This window comes from Danio aesculapii, chromosome 15 (genome assembly GCF_903798145.1).
Source record: "Danio aesculapii chromosome 15, fDanAes4.1, whole genome shotgun sequence".
Lineage (NCBI taxonomy): Eukaryota > Metazoa > Chordata > Actinopteri > Cypriniformes > Danionidae > Danio > Danio aesculapii.
In genome coordinates, this window is record NC_079449.1 from 31914383 (window position 1) to 31936722 (window position 22340).

Genomic DNA, 22340 nt, shown 5'->3' on the forward strand with positions numbered 1-22340 from the left:
TATACCGCATGTCTTTGGACTGTGGAGGAAACTAGAACAACTGGAGGAAACCCATGCGTGAACATGGGAGAACATGCAAACTCCACACAGAAATACCAACTGATTTAGCCGGGACTCATACCAGCAACCTTCTTGCTGTGAGACGACAGTGATAACCGTTGAGCTGCCGTTTGGTTTATTTCTATATTGTAAATATGTCTTTAATCAAATATTACATTAAACATTGAAGTTAATATTACCTTAATCCTGATGGATTTATTATTTTAAATTTGTTTTAATATTTGATTTATTTATATACTTAGCCATGTTTCATTCACCATTAACTTAAATAATAACATCAATATCATTTATATTCTTACATTTTACATAGATCTCTAATCTATGTGATGAGATGTAAAGAGTATTGGTAAAAAAGAAAAAGAATTCTGTGTTGCCTGTTACAAGCCATCATTTTGATAGAGGAAATAAAAGTTGAGGTTTAAAATAAAAAGAAGCTGACTATCGAAGATCTCCAAAACCACTGACGTCTTAATTAAGGGTCTTGACGCCTTGAATGAGGATCTTCATTTCTTTACTTTTTTTTTGGTCCTGAGATCAAACGTCTCTACAGTGAAAATATGTAATTAAGGGTTTATTACAGTTTACCCTCCGCTAAATTCCCTCAAAGTATTAATCCAGTTGGCCTTTTTCTTGTCAGAGTTGCCCAGAGCAATAAAATCTGCAGCGCATTTGTGATTTAACAAGAACCAAAGTGAATGAGTCACGGGGGTTGATGAAACGTTATATAACTCAGACGAATGTGGGGAATCAACCGCGAGCGTGTTATAAGTGGGACGATCTGGAGCCTCGCCAAATCCTCCTAATCGCTTCATCTCAAGTGGATTACAGCCGATTAGCGCCTCTGAAGACATCACTGCGACCCCTCGCTCCGGATGCTTCTGCTCGTCCCTTTACCTCTGAGGGATGAGACCTGCTCTGACCCCAAATGACTTCTCTGCTCTTCCAAGACAGATGTTAGATTCGGAGAGAAGCTGCTAAGCTGCAGTTGCCAAGTCATGTACAGGGTGGGAAATTAACACCAGCTAAATGCAGGTTTTTTTATTGTAGACGACATGTTTCTTATATTGCTTTGACAAGAATAGCCGCTGTTTGGAAACAACCTGATACTCTTATTATGGGCACATGTTTAGAAGCTTGATTGGGTTCAGATTGTTGTTTACAGTGCTAAAATGATTGCTGGTTTATTTCTGGTCATTTGCGTTAAAACAAATAGACATTATGTTTGGGGTCAGGGATTGTTTTTAGTGTTACTGTTTGTTCCTTAGGGGTGGGCGGTACACCGGTGTCATAGTCATCACCGGTGTGACATTGCGCCACGACATGTATTTTCTAATACCGTCAATACTGTAATAAATCAATTATGCACCTTAAACGGCTGCATTTACTTGCATATCCCTGTCAGATAACAGGGAGCTTTTGTTACTGCAGGAAATGCAAACGGCTGAAGAGTGAAAAGTGCATAGGTTTGCAAACCTCACCTAAAGTTATAATAATAATAATGGCGCAGATGACAGCGATCATAACATGAGGTAAATGTTGATCTGCCAGCTGAGATCAATCGAGTGTTTTCGGAGAAGGTGCCTGAATCTTGATGCGTTGCATTCACCGCGTGTTCAGCGCAAATGTCCGCTAAATATAAAGTCTAATACTGTAGACATCATCGCCAAAGAAACTCGCCTTTACTAAGTTTACACTGAAACTACAGCTCATAACAAAGAGCGGTATTGCGCCGGTGGTCATCATGAGAATCCTGCTCTGTCTGCTTATAAATTGGTGCGGCTGACTTGCCTGCTTTATTCCAGAAACACAGAGAAATGAAGATCAGCTCATAACGAGATTGAGCATTTAAAATGACCCAAACCAAAACTTTTAAAGAGTGATAGAAGTGAGACTTTCTTTTGTCTGTTCTTCCTTGAGATGTATATTATTTTGCTATTTAAAGTAATACCATGATATTATACTGTCACCGTTCAAAAGATGAAAAATACCGTGATATTAATTTTAGGTCATATCGCCCACCTCTATTGTTCCTTAGAGTCATTTTCCGAGATGCTGAAGAGAACTGAATTTGTGATATTTGTCTGAAGTTTTGGTTTCTCTTTTAGATCAATAGATTGGTTTAAAAATTTGTTAATTAATAAAGATGCTTTAAATAAAACATCCGTTAACAAACAAAATGGGCTTTTTTAACATGTTGTTGTCATACCATCTTGCTACCCCGTAGTAGTACTAGTCCCACTTCCGAGTTCTGTTGATTGGTCCACTGCTGTGGAACTGACAGTATTATAAATGAGCGCTGCTGCTATGGGTGAAAGTCTTTTATCATCACACACTGTCTAAAAACACGATGCTGCAAAAGATGTGTGTATAACTGTCAATGTTTAATATGCAGTTTCCTAATTTTGAAGTTTATTTTTTCATTATTGTGCTTATTTTGTACGTTTGCATCACAAGAAGCTCTTCAGTTCTATAGCTGATTGTGACGAAACACTTCTGCCTTTTCTAAATAAACCACAAATGCGACCCACTTAGCACAATTTCTCTGGCCCACACAATCAGGTTTTGCTTGGCCCACATGCCACAGTGAATTACAGTACATAACTTCCAGACAAGGGCCAAACGTAGACCATATCTGGGTCAAGTCTCAGCCAAGTTAATAACTTATAACTGGGCCAGATAGGTTGGTGTGTCACGATTGCAATGAAATTGATAAACCCATTTAGCAATTCGTTTTAGGCAAACTATGGGCTTGCTTTTTCTCAAAGCGACCTGATTGGTAGAATTATTTTCTTTAATCTAAAACAATTTTAATATAGTTTAAATGTAGGCCAAGACAGGCCAAACTTACGTGGCCACATCAATTTTTATCATCTGGGCCAAATATTACATTTTACATCTGGCCCAAATCTTGTGTGCCACCTTAAAGACGGTGCCACTTCTGCCAAACTTTGGCTTACATGCTGTATGCCAGTGCCGAATGAATGCCTCCTGTGCCAGCTCTATGCCAATTCTGGGCCAGAATTCTTTGCTACCTGGGAAGTAATGGACATTTGTTGCTTATTACTATTGTACCTCAAAATTGAGGCATGTACCAAACTGTGATTCCAGTGTACCATTACACCCCTAATATATATATATATATATATATATATATATATATATATATATATATATATATATATATATATATATATATATATATATATATATATATATATATATATAATTTTTATATTATTCATTCATTCATTTTCTTTTTGGCTTTCGTCCCTTTATTAATCAGTGGTTGCCACAGCGGAAGGCTCAAACCAGCGATCTTCTTGCTGTGAGGCGATCGTGCTACCCACTGCGCCACCGCGTCACCTTATATTTATATATTAAATATAATATTAAATATATAATTTTTATTAATTTGTTCACATCAGCATTAGGGAAAAATATTATATTTCACAGCTCCACAGTATCTTTGGGCTTTTGGGAATATGTGTGCATTTAAGTTTCACAAATGTGACTCTGGACCACAAAAATGTAAATTGAAAACAATAACAACAACAACAAAATGATTATCTTTCCATTGAAGTATACTTTGATAGGATAGATATCAAAATACAACTATTTAAAAATCTGGAATCTGAGTTTTCGAACAAAAAATTGGAATTCTGACAAAATCCCCATTAAAGTTGTCCAAGTGAAGTGCTTAGCACTGTACAGTTCTAATCAAAGATCAAGGTTTGATATATTTCACAGTAGAAAGCTTTCAAAAAAAATCTAAATATCTTGATGGAACATGATTTTGACCTAATACTCTAATGATTTTTGGCATAAATGAAAAATCAATCATTTTGACCCATACAATGTATTTTTGAATATTGCCAACATGCAGCATTAGACTGATTCTGTGCTTTACAAATTAGGGCTGTGAGATTTGGCCTAAAATCTCGATTAATTATACATTTTAACTCGATTACGATTAATGAACGATTGCTTTATTTATTTATTATATTTCCCTCATAGTTGACTGACAGGTTTTGTACAGTAAATACACTGAAAAAAGTGTTGCATGCAAACCGGTTGCAAACAATTTATTTGTGTTGAATTTAAACAAACAAATTAAATTTAATAATGTTCACCTTAATTTGTTTGTTTAAATTCAGCCAAAATAAATTGTTTACAACCACTTAACGTAAAAAAATTTAGTAAATCCAAGAAATAATCTTTGAATAATTTTTTTCAGTGTATGCTCACATATTACAAGTGAGAGATTTCTGAATGAAGGGTGCATTACTTGATATAATAATGGAATAATGGACAGAAACACACACTATTTAGCCCTACCACAAATTACCATAAAAAGTGGTCAGCATATAAGTACACCCCTCACAAATCTATCATTTGAATTCATATTTTTAATAGGAAGCTATACAATATTATATTTGTGCATATACATTAGATTATTTAGTACTGAAGTCAAATGTGGAGCTTAAATAACTTGCGATAATGATCCAAAAACTAGTACACTCAAATGTATATGTTAGAGAAAAATATTAAAACCAAGAGCAGCAAAAAAATGTCAAATTTAGTTGAAATTTTCTAGGTGGTCCTTTATTTTTGCAATATTTGGCTTGAATTTAATTGTATTATCTTTTAAATTTCTAAAAATGTTTAGTGACTAAAATTTTATTTGAATAAATATATCTGTTTAATAAATCGGTTTTGTTTAAATGCACCAAAATACAGCCTATGTTCACTGAGAAATGGATAAAAATATTCATTTTCAAAACAGAGTCTATCTGATTAAGAAAAATCAGATATCCCCAGTGAGACTAATGGACGCAGAGTTAATCTGCTCGTGTAATAATGCGACTGTATCTGATGGAACCAGTCTAAGTTTGTCCAGACTGTCATGCCTGTTTAGCATAATACCCAAATGTTCCTCACAGGCATGTGCTGTTGAACCACAGCCAATAAAGCCAAGATATTATTGAGTGCTAGCTTCTGGAGACTATTCTTCTGCTAGTGTGGTTTTTATTTGCCAGGGGTTATTACCAGCCCTGCACGCTTCTCCTGTTTCAGCAGTAACACTCTGAGGGGCTTTATGTGCAGACCCAAAAGCTGTTGATTGACTAAAGGTGCAGGTGTGGCTAATAACAGGACAGAGGTGCTGCCCTACAGCGTGTACATTAGCATTACCAGATGTGAAGCGTGGAGGAAATGGGACATCCCACTACTGACCCTGAAATTAGCTCCGTTTTATAACGTCTCAAAAGTGTCCTGGAATGAAACTCTCCAATAAACGAAAGCATTAAAGGATGTTTCCACCATCTGTCACTTGCATTTCTTCTCGTTTATTAGCATATCATCTGCGGATGTGTTTTTAACATTTGTGCAGAAAGTGCTTGTGGCCACTGAAAGTTTTTTCCCGCTGGCAGCTTTCGTTGTATAGTGTCAAATAAAATTCCATCTGCTTTTTATTGATTTTGTTATACAGATGTTACTACTTCAATTTGTTCCTTATGGCGCCATTCATACCGCGGCGACAGCGGTACTTGGTGCGCCAGCAGCTTTTGACCGCTGGGTGGCAGTTTAACCACAGATATTCAGCTTTGCCTTTCCACAACACTAAACAGACTTTTCTGTGCGTACCTTATGTGATCAGATGAGTTCAATTAAAATATAATTTTGATTTAGTTTTCTTAGTAATAAACATGATCTTACCAGGGCTTAAAGTATTCCGGCACCATGCCGGATCTCCGGCGTGCGGCCGTGAGAGAAAAAAAAATAGAGCTTGCACATGAGGTTTAGTTGGGGATGCTCAAAATAACCGATTAAGCAATAACCGAAAGGGCACGTTTGTAACCGATGAATGGTATCAGTTAAACGATTAAAATATGCTTTATACATTTTTAAAGTTTGGCTGCAGACGGGGCATCTGTTAAATTGTTTACTGAGTGCAGCCAGTGTTTTACGCTCTGCTTATGCTCGCTCAGCGCCAATCTGGAAACATTTTGGATTCGTGGCGAACGAGAAAGGCGAATCAATAATTAGGATGAAGCTATTTGTTGGGCTTGTTTAGAAAAATAAGTGTTAAATGGACAAACACGTCGAACCTCCAGAGCTGCGGTCATGTCACCCAGCCCATGGAATGCGGAGCCAGCTCCGGTGTCATCTACTGAACGCAAATGCCCAGCTAGTCCAGCCAGGTATGGCAGAGAGGCCTTTTCAAAAATGGCCAAATACAAAAGAGAAACTGATAAATAGTAGACGTTGATGAGAAATAGAGCAGCATATTTGGTAGTTGAGAACGCGCCGCTCCGCGATGTAGAGCTGGTTTCCGAGAAATGCAGGCGGCGGAGCAAGATACCCTCTTTGCCACAGTATCTGCATGCGCTACAGGAACACGTCTCAGTGCTGCTGGAAACATTGTAATCTCAAATAAGTCTCCGCTTAAACCGAACAAAGTCAACATGTTAGTTTTTGTGGCAAATAATTTAAAATATGAATAGAAAACAAAAGGCGGAGAGACGCAGTTTTTTTTTCAACATCTGACTTATGTTGTTACAAGCCTAGGCTAATATTTTTGTTCTTCGTTACTATTTATATTATTATTGATTAGTATTTGTGAAGTTTCTAAAATGTAACGTGTACTGTTTCAAGCAGTTAAAGTTATTTCTATTTAACTAGCCTTCATTATTATAGGCTGTATTGTGTTGTTTTATCAACGAAAGTTAAACAACAAACATGTTCGTTTGTACGGATATTTAGCATAATACTTTTGTCTTTTTTGATTTCTTAATTTTTACATGAAATGTAAATTAACTTAGGTAGGCTACTTGGGTACAGGGGCGTAATTTGTTGGTAGTATACCGAGGAATGCTTAGACAGTGAATATTGTCATCATTATTTAAAAAATTATAAATAAATAAATAAATAAATAAAACACCTTACGGAAAGGATGAAATAAAGGATAAGCATGCTCTTAATCATTCTTCATAATCTGATTCATAGCTATACATGCAATAAACTTATATTGCGCCGACAAGAACAAGCTCTAAAAGGTAAAGTCTAAAGCCAGAGGAGTTATTGATATTAATGTTAGTTGTTAATATGATCGTAAACACTGCGTTGTATAATTAACGCCGTCATTGTGTCGTGTCTGCGATTTTTTTTTCTCGTTGAAGAACAGAAAATTCATGTTATCGCCGTCTTCCCAGCCAGGTTTTTCAACATCTGACTTATGTTGTTACAAGCCTAGGCTAATATTTTTGTTCTTCATTACTATTTATATTATTATTGATTAGTATTTGTGAAGTTTCTAAAATGTAACGTTTACTGTTTCAAGCAGTTAAAGTTATTTCTATTTAACTAGCCTTCATTATTATAGGCTGTATTGTGTTGTTTTATCAACGAAAGTTAAACAACAAACATGTTCGTTTGTACGGATATTTAGCATAATACTTTGGTCTTTTTTGATTTCTTATTTTTTACATGAAATGTAAATTAACTTAGGTAGGCTACACTGAAAAAAGTGTTGCATGCAAAACTGTTGCAAACAATTTATTTGTGTTGAATTTAAACAAACAAATTAAACTGAGCAATGTTCAACTTAATTTGTTTGTTTAAATTCAGCCCAAATAAATTGTTTACAACCACTTAACGTAAAAAAATTGAGTCAATCCAAGGAATCATCTTTGAATAATTTTTTTCAGTGTACTTGGGTACAGGGGCGTAATTTGTTGGTAGTATACCGAGGAATGCTTAGATAGTGAATACCCAGCAAACATTTGGACGTCCGATTACCGTTGAAAAGACGTCGCTCCGCCACGTTGCGTCCTGGTTGAAAAGTAGTGCCAAAATGAAAATCCAACCGACGTCTTTTACGTCTTCTGGCCGTGAATCGCACGTCTTTTCTACACGGTCCCTGCACGTCGAAATATGTCATGTTCTGTACGTTTTCTGGTTGTTTTTAAAACGTGTTATTTCTTTATAATAAGTGTTTTAATAGCCTAATTATACATATAAAACAATCTAACTTATTATTTAAAGCTGTGAAATGCAATCAGGTCCAATTTCAGACCAGTTATACCTGAACGTCTTTATAGCATTGTAATCACGTGTAAATCATAATTAATACATTATGCAAGGATGCAATAGTGTTACGATTAAGCAAATTATTTATTGTGCATATAGTAACATAGTAACAGATGTACATCACTGTTAAACAGACACATCTAATAAGAATAAACAAAGCAACAACACAGAAATATAGACAACACAAGTGAAATGTTATTTTAGTCTTTATTTCTAATATTCTTCAGCTCTTCCTGGAAGGTGCTTGCTGTGTTCCTCCATTGCGGCATCTTTTTCTGTGTCTGTAGCATCTGGACTCACTTCACAGCATCTGAGGGAAGAGAATATGATTTTGTATTATCCTACAACTAAAAACGTACAATATATCAAGAATTACTGTTATGTTTTGTGAATGAACAGCAATGCGCCGAGCAGTATCTAATGTCAATACATACACATTCCCTACTACTCATCATTTTACAACTGCCCATATCCACACATCCACAGTTGTGACAAGCAAAGACTGTCATTCATGGCTTACACTAAAATTATAATTTAATATTTTTTAGTCTGCTTGACAGCCTGAGTCTGTACAAACATTTTAAAACATCTGAACATTAGGCATGTCTATAAGGAGACGTACAATGATGAATAACAGATGAAATCTATAGTTTAAATAATATAACATACGGGGTTAATTGTTGGGGTAGTAAAACATATTTTCCTGAAATATTGTGCAGAAATAAACACAAACAATGCAAGATAAATATGTACCTGTTTATCAATCTTTTAAATTGGCTCGGACAGAACATCCACCAACTCCGGACAGTTGCTGAACCTAAATGTGACACCAAAATCACAGTCAGAGCGATCCAGACAGACAGAGACACACATTCTTTCACATTTCAAACTTACACAGATGCAGTTCTTCTCTTCAGCTTTGATGAACACTTGACAGGATCTCGCTCTCAGAATCCAGTCTCTTAACAGAACATGTAGACCTGCTGGAGTCCACAATGACAATTACTGTAACAGAGCAATAGCTAACATCAGGCTTATGATGACGTTAACGTTTCTAGTTGCAATTATTTACTTAAGCGTTTATCAGGATACGCAGTAATAAGATCACAATACTCACCACAGGTATAAAAACTAGCTCTAGGTTTGCAAATGTGAACTCATACACATTATACACCTAAATACACTTTTAAGCATTCAACAAGTTTCTCACCTACTCTGGAGTGTCCTCAGGGAGTGGGATGACAAAGGATCATTTGCACTGGAGACAAACAAAACAACAGTGAGAAAGGTAATCATGAAATTATTTAATGAACAACAAATAAATAAATGCAAAGCCTTATATGATTCTTACAGTTGGCCTGGAGAAAGAGTATTGAATTCTGTCTGACAGATGACTGACTGTTATTCACCCTGCAAGACAAATTTGAACCTTAATGCAGTTTAATTAATTACAGTACAAAAAAACTATTTTACAGGAGCAGTTAAAAGAAAAGTGGTTAGACTTTACCTGTTAAATCTCCAGATGAGCTAATAACACCTACATGCATATATTTACCATTTTATGTTAGTGTAAAATATTAAGTAAATAACTTTTTTATATACATGCTCATAAGTTTTGTTCTTATTGTTAATGACAGCCTATTATTGTAGCCTAACTAAATCATTAATACTGGTATGGTAATAAATGCTGGGGACATATCTACATTAGAATGATACTATATAGCTTTTTGTTAGCTTTTCTAACAAATTCGTGCATTATTATCATTATTAAATTGTTTTATTTACACACCATTCCACTCCAAACTCACCTGAAATGGTCATTTTCAGCTCTGACTGAACACACAGCAGGTGGATGATGGGCAGAGATGCTGGAAAACATGTTGACCAGCTGTCTTCTAGGACCAGTGTAGGGAACCCCTGATAAACAGCGCCAGATTCCTGTAATAACATGACATATTGCTCAAACGCGACTTACTTTTAGCATAACGGCTAATTTTAGCCTAATCAAAGCAACTCCACATCGCTACTGGCAATGTGCATCATTTATTTCAGTTCCTTCGTGTAAAACTCAATAATGTTATTAAACGAATACAAACTGTACTTACACGGTAGGAGTCTTGTGATCATTGTCCAACTTTTCGCCGCGTCCTCATGTTCTCGTGGTGCTGGACAAAACCGGAAGAAAATGAAATTTGAAAACAGCGCCCTAGAATCCCGCGGGATTATGTTAGTCATATCGCGAGATTTGTTAGCGTTAGGTGCAAAAAAGTTATATAGTAAAAATAGTTACTTTACTATCCTTTTACAGCACAGGACACTTTATGAATGTAATTGGTCAGTTGACAAGATGTAAATAAAAGTGATTTCTGTATTTCATAAAGATAAATCTGTTTTTAATGAGTTTAGATGCCTGAAATCTGTCCACGTACCCACTTGGGACACACATATATTAAGTGTATACCCAGATGTAAGTGCAATACTTTTTAATATTTCATAATTTCAGCAAGGGTATATGATGGACTATAAATGCACGTGTAAAGGACGTCATTTGTGGACTTAATCAGGACATGGTATATATTAAACTACATGTACATAAAATCGTAAATACACGCAACCCCAATATAAATAGACATGTTTAAATGTATACAAGCATATATTAATGCATTTTAGGACATGTTGTGCATTGGTGCCGTGCGGTCGCGACGAATTTTGGCTGTGGAAAGCACGTCGCTTTCAGACCATCAGTACACAATTGATGCCGTCGCGGAGCGACATCTTTTGGCCGGGGAAAGCACGTCGTCGTCCGACCAATGTTTGCTGGGTATTGTCATCATTATTTAAAAAAATTATAAATAAATAAATAAATAAAACACCTTACGGAAAGGATGAAATAAAGGATAAGCATGCTCTTAATCATTCTTCATAATCTGATTCGTAGCTATACATGCAATAAACTTATATTGCGCCGACAAGAACAAGCTCTAAAAGGTAAAGTCTAAAGCCAGAGGAGTTATTGATATTAATGTTAGTTGTTAATATGATCGTAAACACTGCGTTGTATAATTAACGCCGTCATTGTGTCGTGTCTGCGATTTTTTTTTTCTCGTTGAAGAACAGAAAATTCATGTTATCGCCGTCTTCCCAGCCAGGTTTTCATGCACAGTTTCCGTTTTTGTTTCTTCTCAAACAATAAAGTTTCGCTATAGCAGGCCCGGCGGCAGGATATCATAAATGAGGGCGCAAGGGCGATATTTTTATATGACGTGCTAAAATTGAAAAATGAAATTTACATGAAGAGCTTTATTAGTGAAAAGCTGCCGAGCGCAACGAAATGGGCTATAAGCTATATTTGCTCTTATGTGCTGAAATACTTAACACTTTTCTTAAGACCACAGAATAATATGCAACATCTAAATGTCATATAGCCAATAAGGAAAAATTAACATGTTTCAGGTCTCTCCAGTGCATTTAGACTGAATATTTGACTGTGTCTTACTGGATGTCTCCAGTAACTCTATAAACATAGAGGCACAAGCAGACTGTAGAATTCATTCATTAATTCTTTCTTTTATTTATTTATTGTCAACCAAATATACATATAAATTAATGTGTGTGTGTGTGTGTGTGTGTGTGTGTGTGTGTGTGTGTGTGTGTGTGTGTGTGTGTGTGTGTGTGTGTGTGTGTGTGATTGCAGCAGACTGAAGAAGTTGTGCATTGGGTGGGTGGCATCTGCTGTTATGCAGAGGGCTCTACGGGTAAGACGTGTGCTGTAAATGTCCTGAAGGGAGGGGAGAGAGACACCAACGATCTTCTCAGCTGTTCTCCCTATGCATTGAAGTGTTTTCCTGCAGAAAATCCAAGGTTCCATACCACACAGTGATGCAGCTGGTCAGGATGCTCTCAGTGCCTCTGTAGAAGGTGTACATGATTGGGGTTGGTGCTCTTGCTCTTTTGAGTGGCAGCCTGTTTGAACATATCCCAGTCTGTGGTATTGAAGCAGTCTTGTAAAGCCTCTGAAGAACCTTCTGGCCACACTTGTATCTCCTTGCAAACCGGTTTGGTGACTTTAACTATCGGTCTGTAAGCAGGCATTAGCATGACAGTTAAGTGGTCCACCAAGGTGGGGGAGGGGGAAGGCTTTGTAAGCTCCTCTCTGTGTGGTGTAAACACAAAAGCGCAACAGTCCTTTACAGTCCTATGTGATGAACGAAGTAGACGGATGTAGTCCAGTTTGTTGTCTAGCGAGCGTACGTTCGCTAGAATGATGGAGGGGATTGCGGGTTTGTGGGGGTTAGCCGCTAGCCTTGTTCGGATACCCCCGCGCTTACCCCTCTTCTGCTTCCTCTCGCGCCGCTTGAAGCGCCTCCATTGTGGGCGAGGTGGTGAGGTGGGGGTCGGAGGATGGGTACGCATCCGGAGCAAGCCGAAATCTTGCAGCTCATCAGTGTCCGCGGAGTTTAACTTGTGAAGTTTGTTTCTACCGATGTCGAGCAGAAATGTTCGACTATATGCGCGCTTAAGGACAGATAAACGTGACGTTGACGCACAATAACACGGCGACGTACAAGACGAGGAACACAAAAACACATTAATAACATATTAATAAATAATACCAAGTTTTAACACATCTGCTACATTCCAGTGGAGCCTCCGTTGCGCTCTACCACAGCTGGCAAAACTTTCTGAAGGTGGTTTAAGCACCAAATAAGTGTTTTAAATTATGTTAGTCTCCTTATTTCTTTCCGTTTTATTTTAAATATTATAAATGTTTAAAGTTTTAGGTAAAGACGTCAAAATATGCCCACACATGCAAGCTAAACTAGATCATATCTGAGTCATCATGCTTTATTACCCAACCAAAATCAGCGAGGAAAAAATAAATGTTTTAAATTAAATTATATTTAAATGTTAAATTAAATTAAAAAATGAATTTAAAATTTAAATGCCATTTAAAAATAGTTGCTAAAATTAATGTGTTACTTACTTACATTTTTAGGCATTAGCCAAACAGAAAGCCTGTCTACGGTAAATCCACACGCACTAAATAGCCTACCTTTTTCTTTTATAACACTGTAAACATAACTTCGCAGGTCGATCATCTTCAAACGCAAAAGGCATTTTTAAGTGTCCTAACTTGACTGCTGCTGTAGAATGGGATGTTTTTTTACATAACTTTAAACGTGTGCTTTAGCTATGTCAAAATGAAAGCAAATTTTTAAGGGCTCTGCGTTTTGTCAATTGTATAGCTTTAATAATAATAATAATAATAATGGATATAACAAATTATAATATTATAGTATAGACATTTTTACTAGGCTACTTTAATATTAATCCCTAACTGAAAAACGAATGTGAAAATGACTGGCAGCTGTGCTAAAATTAATATAATGGCAAATTTCTTCTGCGTTTTTTCCCTTTATAGCTCAATAGTTTTATTTAAAGAATATAGTTCTCTCTTCAACTTTCAGGTTTGAGGTGGGGGAAGAAATGGCAGAGGCAATTCAAATGTACCATCTCTAAATTAAAAAAGGCCACTTACGCGGCATCTGTGTGTAAAGATTATTACCTTATATTTATTTTATTATTATTATTTATTTATTCATTCATTCATTCGTCATTCATTTTCTTTTTGGCTTAGTCCCTTTATTAGTCTGTAATTGCCACAGCGGAATGAACCGTCAACTTATCCAGCATATGTTTTACGCAGAGGATGCCAGGAGGGCCAGCTGGGGCTTCGGGACGGAGTGAAAGGAGAGGCAGGACTTTGCCCCGAGTCTGGGAAAGATGGCTTGCCGTCATTACACTAGTTTTCCGATGGCACACGAGTTACATGCGCCAAACACATGAACAAATAAATTAATAAATAAGGGAAAGAAAACATCTAGCCTTACAGGCTGAGTTCTTTTTGATTATAATCGCCGTTAAGTTTCCGTTTTAAATGTAAGGCTGTTGCAAAAAATAATAAAATTGCTTAAAATAATACAATTTTAATTTATAAGTGACTTTGCTGCGTCCCCCTTGATGTTTCAATAACGCATAATAATCTATACACCATATTAAAGACACTTAAATAGACATGATTTCGGCCTCACTGATGCCCATTAACTCCTGACAGACAAGCTTTTGGTTATGAGAAGGGGGAAGGGGTCTCCACTATTAAGTGTTTTTCACAAACATGAATACACAAAATCCAAAACTCCTATAGGACGGATGGCGTAACAAAACCTATGCGTTTAAAAACGAAACCGCATTAAATATGGGGCCTTATGAAAATGAATGTTTCTATCTTTTGAACGGTGACGGCATAATATCATGGAATTACTTTCAATAGCAAAATAAAAAACATCTCAAGGAAGAACGGACAAAAGAAAGTTTCACTTCTATCACTCTTTAAAAGTTTTGGTTTGGTTCATTGTAAATGCTCAGTCTCGTTATGAGCTGATCTTCATTTCTCTGTGTTGGTGGAATAAAGCTGGCGAGTCAGCCGCACCAATTTATGAGCAGACAGAGCAGGATTCTCATGATGACCACCGGCGCAATTCCGCTCTTTGTTATGAGCCGTAGTTTCAGTGTAAACTTAGTAAAGGTGAGTTTCTTTGGCGATGATGTGTACAGTGTTAGATTTTATATTTAGCGGACATTTGCGCTGAACACGCGGTGAATGCAACGCATCAAGATTCGGGCACCTTCTCCGAAAACACTCGATTGATCTCAGCTGGCGGATCAACATTTACCTCATGTTATGATCGCTGTCATCTGCGCCATTATTATTATTATAACTTTAGGGGAGGTTTGCAAACCTGTGCACTTTTCACTCTTCAGTCGTTTGTATTTCCTGCAGTAACAAAAGCTCCCTGTTCATTATATTCAAACACACAAATGCTCCCAAATATATTATAAGGGGGCATAGATTAAATTTCGGGCGCTCATGCGACCAAAATGGTTGCAATTTCGAGCCCTGTAGTATAAGGACATGTATTCAGACCACAACTGAACGTTTGAAGAAAATTGAATGCCTTATTATTTAGAATTAGCTATTATTGATGTAAATGCAGCCGTTCAAGCCGCGCAAAATTGATTTATTACGGTACTGACAGTATTAGAAAATCCATGTCGTGGCGCAATGTCACACCGGTGATGACTATGACACCGGTGTACCGCCCACCCCTACTACCTGTTATTTAAAATATCTATATTACGCTCCAAGCATTCGCCAAAAAGAAAATATTTCTAAGTAAAAACACAAAACATAGCTGAATAGAGTGTTGCCTGCTTTAGAGGATGGGTTAGTAATTATATTATAACTGGTTATGTTCAGGTCAATGAAATAATACCTTTAATAAATAAAATATGTTCGTAAGAACGTGGTGGGCCAGTGATTCCGTCGCTGTCATCAGTGGTTTAATGAGCTCAGGAGAATTCTGCTTTGCATTTTTCTATGCATTATTAACATCACTAAACCAGACATTTGTTTTATAAGTTAACCAAATATTCGCAGAGATTCAGCAGTTTTTTTTTCTGACGCGTTTGCCAGTCATGCCAGTCAGTGAAAAAAAAGTAACCGTGGCCCTGTTTGCAGGTATTAATATTCGTTTTTTCGTCAATCTGATGCAATTTTTATTATTTATACAGGACGTTAAAATGCAATTAAAAGTTTCAAATCAATTAAACTCAATTTATAAAAAGGCTAGCCTATTTTATGCATTAAATATAACTAATTTCATTTATTTCTGATTAGACCATGCATTTTAGACTATTTTACAATTGTAATATGTGCATATGCTTTTTTTAAATAACATTCGTTTAACAAATATTTTAGCACATCGAAAGTAATTAAGTGACCTGTTTTTTTTTTATTAAAACCTTTATGCAAAAGGATCAGAGGATAAATTATCGTAGGATAAACGTATCTTATGGAAAAACACCAATTGACGGGCTCTGCTTTCGGTTTTAAAAGAATCAAGCAGCTTTAAAAAATATAATTTGCTGAAGAGAAATGACAGGAAAAAAAGAAAGAAAAAGATAAAATATATAGGGACTTTTAAAAGAACATTTTTCTTTAATATATTCTTTCGACTCCGAAACATCAGCTAAGAAAGATTATGATGAATGACGGAGTTTCTCTATTGCCTGCTTCAGCAGTTGTCCCGGTCCCGCTGGTTATGAACGAGGAGGCGGAGAGAATGCGCTGTTTAGTTTCGGCTTGATATATTTAAATAAAAACTAACACCGAACTGCTTTTAACGCTCAAAAAGTTAAACTAAAATGCACAATTCTTGTTGGTTGCACCCGCGGGATGCACAATGAACCAAACGCGGCATTATTTTAATTCTATATTCGTGAAGAATGAGCCATGAGATTGAGATTTTTGAAGGTGCTCTCTAGCGGCGAAGTTCCTGAGTAGCGAGTGAAAAAATGTGCATAAAGAAATTGGACAAGAGGAATAACATTTTAAATTATATAACAATCATCGTATTCTTTCTAATCCTCGCCCAGTTTTAATACAAGTTGTGTTTTTTTTAATATTTGTGGCTGGGAAGTTTATTAAGAATATATTTATAATTATATATAATTAAATAAATACATAATTATATATATATATATATAGAGAGAGAGAGAGAGAGAGAGAGAGAGAGAGAGAGAGAGAGAGAGAGAGAGAGAGAGCTGCTGTAAAGGCTATTTCTTTCCGTTCGCATCCCGTCCCTTTGCGCCCCCTGGCGGCTTTTTCACAAACTGCGGTCTTACACTAAAAACAGAGCAGCATTTATTTCAAACGGCGGCGGTATAAGCCACGGCGGTAATAGCCACTTTGAACTCTCACCTACTGTACGTCTGGTGCTTCGTCGAAGTATGTCACACAGTCCTTGCGGCTTATATGAGGCTCTCAATAACCCACCGTCCTGAGCTTTCTCCAGGAAAATCCTCTTTATTTTTATAAAGTGAAAAAAGCAAACAATGCAAATCCTCTTGTGTGATGCATCTCTTTTCTTTGGGATTGATGTTATCAGATTGCAGATAAATGCAGAGCTGTTGTTAGTGTTTGTTGGCACAGTGGAGCGAGCAGGACAGGCCCGGTAATTGAGTTTTCTTCCAGTGGTTTGGACTCGCAGCAGACTGAAAGGTTTCTGCTCTGACAACTGTGAGCCCTCAGTACTTCACAATTGGTGTCTTGTGATAGAATTGTGGGAATCGACGGAGAATTTCCAGAATGCAGGGCTGTAAGTGTGTGCTGAAATGAAATGTTAACAACAGAGAGCGTTTTAGTAGAAGGTTATGTAGGGGTAAGACCTTCGTTTACTGCAAAGGATTTTCAGCAACACCATGTTGTCGTACATAACACCTCCAGAAAGTAATAAAAAATGTGACTTATATGGTCCATATATTTTGGTGCAATATATCATACAACAAAAATAGATATTGTGACAGGCCTATTCATAACAGAGAGGTTTCACATTCATAACAAAGCTTTTCCCTCACAAATGTAAAATGTAAAATCAAAGATTTTTATTCTGTAGTGAGTCAACTCTTATCCTTTTGATCAGCATTATTTATCCTTGCTTGTGCAGTTTAATTCACAGAATTTCTACAAAGTTTGTTGTATACTGTGAATTATTTCCATAACGGATGTTTATTTTCCTCATTTAAAATATTAAAAAGTTTACAGATTGATATTTTTCTGATCCCATAACTGTGTGGTTAGTTGTTTGGAAAATGTAAACAGATGTTTCAATATGATGTCAACATAAACTTTCTCTGTGCATTTATGTTTTTACTGCAAATGTCACATCTGGAATTGCTCATAACTCAATAGTATAATACACAGTAATGCAAGAAATGGACATTCTTGTTACTAAATGATTTTTAATGATCCCATTTGCACAGATTCATCTGCTCGCATGATTCTTGTTTACGCTGGAATTTCTTAACTCAATTTTCCTATAGAAATGACAAGACTTCTCTTTGGTGATGATGCACGCTAGGCCTCGCCAAGCAATGTCCTACATCCCACTTGCGAAGTCATAAAGGCACTAGGGCATTGCATCATAATTTTTTTCATGGAGGACGCAAGGTTTTTTCTACCCTAGTTCTTGAGGAAATCTTATTCAAGTCAAAATGTATTAAATGAATGCCTCCTCTATTTAAAAAGAAAAATACCCTGCAAGTTCTGAAAGAGATCAAGCCTCAGGCAGGTAGGAAAAAGTAACTCAAAAGTAACGTATTACTTTCCATAAAAAGTAACCAAGTAATGCAACTAGTTACTTTTTTGGGGAGTAACTCAATAATGTAATGCATTACTTTCTGAAATAACTTTCCGCAACACTGACAGAAATATGAAATAATTTTGATTGAAACATACAACTTTCCAAAAAAACAAGATTTACCAACATAAAATGTCGCTAAATAAAATAATAAATGTAAACATTGTAATTTCAAGCTTGCAATTTACTTACCATGATTGTTATTCATGTTTCCGCCTGCACACCTGCACTGGCATGTAAGATTGCAGTAAACAATGCGTCACCAAAAAAATAAACAATATATTATTATATTAAACAACCTTAAAAATATTGTTATCTTTTTTTGTAACAACTGACTACCTTAGACAGGATCCAGCAGGTGCTATACAAGATTAAAAAGTTGAAGCATATGGATTGAAGAATGGAGATAAAAAAGACAGAAAGATAGATAGGCAGATACACAAACAATTATTTACAGACTATTTACAGAAATCTAGACAAATAGATACAGATTACACTGACAGATATAAATCAGAGATGCAGATTACATACAGTACATGCAACTTAGACAGATAGATCTAGATAGACAGATAAATAGCAGACAGACAGGCAGAGATCTAGACAAAGATTCAGACAAGGACCGCCATGCTAGGAATAACTCCAGAAATATGCCTTTTAGCTTTGAGAAAGTTTGCCAATAAGAAAATACTGTTACTAAACTTGAATTTTACAAAAACAGTCCACTGTTCACTTTACTAAAGAATAAATCATCCATCGCAACAATGCAGCATTCATCAAAAAGTCAACAGAGGAAGCTGATAATGTTTAACCGTGATAAACTGTACAACTGGATGTGAACTACCCTGAATGAACACGAGAATGGACATCTGGCTTAAAGTTTAACTTGCACCAATAATGCTAAACAGTGGAAAAGGGGACACGTCACGCTTTTCCACGGCAGTAATCGCACCGACGGTATGAAGCGTCTCTAATTGCCCAGACACATCTATCCAGAGCGCTCTCAAAAGATGCGACCTCTCGTGCTCGTACAAGCCTTAAGCTGATAAACCCTTTCATTTCATCCAGCCTCGGGATCAATTCCCCCACACTTTCCAAAGCTGCAGAGAAAATGATTAATCAAAACAGCGATTACGGCCATCCACAAAGTCACACAGACTCCCCACTGTTCGCTCTCAGCGGGAGACCACCGCCGGCCGATGCGCTCATGGAAAAAAAAAGCCTGCGATTTCTTCCGCTTCGTTTACAACAGAAACTACTCAGCACTATTCATGCAAGATTATTGCCACCATCGGAAGAGCAGATAAATCCAATTTTCATGTTACCACAGAACAGAAATGATGAATAAATTAATCGCGGATGGTACATTTTGGGGGAAATAAACATTATAGCCAGTGTGCGAATTATACATTGGGGGGCAACTTTTTCATTAATGTTAGTTTGTCTAATACACACTTCAGTGAATTAAATTTATGTATTTATTTAAATGACATCTAATTTATTAATAAAATATATTTTAGTTTTCAGTGTTTTGTGGGATCGTCTATTTAGTGTATTCTGATATAGGGTGCGTTTCCAAAACCATCGTTAGCCAACTAAGGTCACAAGTTCCTTCGTTATAAACATAGTTTGTTTTGATTCCAACAAACATTCACAAACTGCGTCGCAAACTTGTACGTTTGCAACTACACCACTAGAGCTGTAGTTCCTAGCTGTGTTCTGTTACCAGTTATCTCTCTATACTCTATTCATTTAGAACGTTCCTACATTTAAACGGATTGATTAAAGACAAAACATTAAAGTCATCACTCTGAGGTGTAATTTGCTTTCAAATATTTTTAGCGTTCAGTTTTAGCGATGTTTGACTACATTAAAATCCATGAAGCGCTGTTTGTTTCATTTTTACCTTTGTTCCAATGTTTTCAACTGTGCTTTGTTTTTTTTTTTTTTTATATTTTGGTATAATTTTGTATATTTTATGCTGATGCACTCACCTACAAAATCATCCCAATCAATTTACAATTATGAAATCTTTCTAAGTAGAGTTACTCTTGTCAAATTATATTCATATCGCAATTTATAGTAATAAAGTATTGGCAGTTTTTTTTTTATATCGTGCAGCCCTAATGGAGCATATGCTTAATATTATAATGGTTTTTGCCATAAAAAAATCGATAATTTCGACACATATAATGTACTTTTGGCTATTTCCACAAATATAGTTGAAGTCAAAATTATTAGCCCCCCTGAATTGTTAGCTCCCCTGTTTATTTTTTCCCCAATTTCTGTTTAACGGAGAGATTTTTTTCAACACATTTGTAAACATAATTTTTTAATCACTCATCTCTAATAATTGAATTCTTTTATCTTTGCCATGATGACAGTAAATAGTATTTGACTAAATATTTTTTCAAGACACTTCTATACAGCTTAAAGGCTTCACTAGGTTAATTAGGTTAACTAGGCAGGTTAGGGTAATTAGGCAAGTTATTGTATAATGGTGGATTGTTCTGTAGACTATTGAAAATAAATGTAGCTTAAAGAGGCTAATAATTTTGACCTTAAAATGGTTTCTAAAAAAATTAAAAACTGCTTTTATTCTAGCCGAAATAAAGCAAATAAGTCTTTCTCCAGAAGAATAAATATTATCAGACATACTGTGAAATTTCCTTGCTCTGTTAAACATAATTTGGGAAATATTTAAAAAAGAAAAAAAAAATCAAAGGGGGGCTAAAAATTCTGACTTCAACTGTACTTGTGCAACTGCAACATAATCTGATTTTGTGGTCCAGGGTCACATATAATCAAACATTATTAACGTATTCATTGAAACCCACTATGATATTTTTAAGGACTCTTCATTTAGTTTACGAGAGGCAAATCATAAACTTATGATATGATGTGCACCCAATGGCTTCGGTTTTACTGTATCAATTTGAATCAGCATCATTTGGAAGCACATGAGAAGTGGATTTTCTTTCTTGCAGAAAACAATGTTTACAACACGCACCAAACTCTTTTTCAGGCCTCAGCTACAATGACAATGCTTGAAGTCGACATTGTTCGCGATTCACAAATGAAGAACATATGCCGACATAAGAATCAGCTATTGGAAAAATTAATTTCAGATGTCTACAAAAGTGATTTATAAAGCATTTTTCATTCGAGAACTGTTTTTTAATGGTCATCCCAGCTGTGTTTCTGAACAATTGATTCTCAGTGTCAGTTCATAATCCTCAATCAAGCGGCGACTCAGCAGAACAGAACAGCTGGAGCGACACTATTCATCTTCTGCAACCACATTAGATCAGGTCTCAATGCTGCAAGCTTGGGAAACACCAATCCTCAAGGTCTGTTTACAAGTAGTTTCATTTGCCATAGCTTTAAAAATTCAAATGACAAATGCGACTTAGTTCTTCCAAAAATATCAATAATCCAATTCGCTACTGTCATATTATTGCAACTTTTATTTGTTAGAACCAAAATGGCTCATTTGTTTCATTGAGGCTACAATAATAGGTCGCAGGACAACTGTTTGCCTGTACCGAGTGGCAATATCCTGCTCTCCAAATGCCTGGATTTTATAAATAGCCTTGCATTTACTAACACAGACTATATTTGAAGTATTTGGAAGTATTTTGCATTTTCCTCTTGTAGAAAAACATCATAAGAAGTGGCTTAGTGGCCACAGACATTGGAGCAAACACAATAAACACTTTATTATTAAACAGTAGTATACACCAAGCGCATGTGGTCAGAACACAAACGAGTTGCAGGTAATGAAGTATTAAGCGTTTCTCCCAAAGAAAATCTCATCAAATACTAGCAGGCATCTGTTGCTCCGCTCACGCCTCTTTAACCATTTTCAGTTACACCCGGTCAGCACAATGACGTGCGAACAAAATGGCGACGGTTCACTGTTGGCCACGCTCACTT

General features: G+C 36.2%; 1 protein-coding gene and 1 long non-coding RNA gene across 3 annotated transcripts in view; one reads left to right on the top strand and one right to left on the bottom strand.

Moving 5' to 3' along the window:
• The window catches only part of nxn (nucleoredoxin), a 179212-nt gene that overhangs the window by 18486 nt on the left and 138386 nt on the right, over positions 1-22340 (top strand). The window lies entirely within an intron of this gene.
• On the bottom strand, positions 8344-10375 carry LOC130241498 (uncharacterized). Of its 2 annotated transcripts, none has more exons than XR_008838881.1 (7): positions 10254-10375; positions 9957-10086; positions 9500-9558; positions 9359-9406; positions 9043-9153; positions 8902-8965; positions 8344-8458 (listed from the first exon to the last, which is right to left on the bottom strand). It is a non-coding gene; the product is annotated as an uncharacterized LOC130241498 (long non-coding RNA). The 2 variants fall into 2 exon arrangements; XR_008838882.1 differs by having other exon boundaries at positions 9043-9131; positions 10254-10374.